General features: G+C 52.7%; 1 non-coding gene across 1 annotated transcript; it reads left to right on the forward strand.

The window, feature by feature from the left end:
* Nucleotides 1–89: 89 nt before the first annotated feature.
* Nucleotides 90–162, forward strand: Trnak-cuu. The gene has a single exon. It is a non-coding gene; the product is annotated as a tRNA-Lys (tRNA).
* The last annotated feature ends 45 nt before the right edge of the window (nucleotides 163–207 follow it).

Below are 207 nucleotides of genomic sequence, written 5' to 3' on the forward strand. Positions count from 1 at the left end.
CAGTCTCTCCTCCCTTTCTTCCAAGCGGTTTGATTGGAGAAGGTTCGATGCCAGCGCATGTTTGGCTTCACCTGTGATCGAGTTGAATTGCCCGGCTAGCTCAGTCGGTAGAGCACGAGACTCTTAATATCGGGGTCGTGGGTTCGAGCCCCACGTTGGGCGCCATATGATTTGGCTAGATTCTGTCCTAACCTTCTCTGAGCCTTT

This window comes from Diaphorina citri, unplaced genomic scaffold (assembly GCF_000475195.1).
Source record: "Diaphorina citri unplaced genomic scaffold, Diaci psyllid genome assembly version 1.1 scaffold157644, whole genome shotgun sequence".
In the NCBI taxonomy this organism is placed as follows: domain Eukaryota; kingdom Metazoa; phylum Arthropoda; class Insecta; order Hemiptera; family Psyllidae; genus Diaphorina; species Diaphorina citri.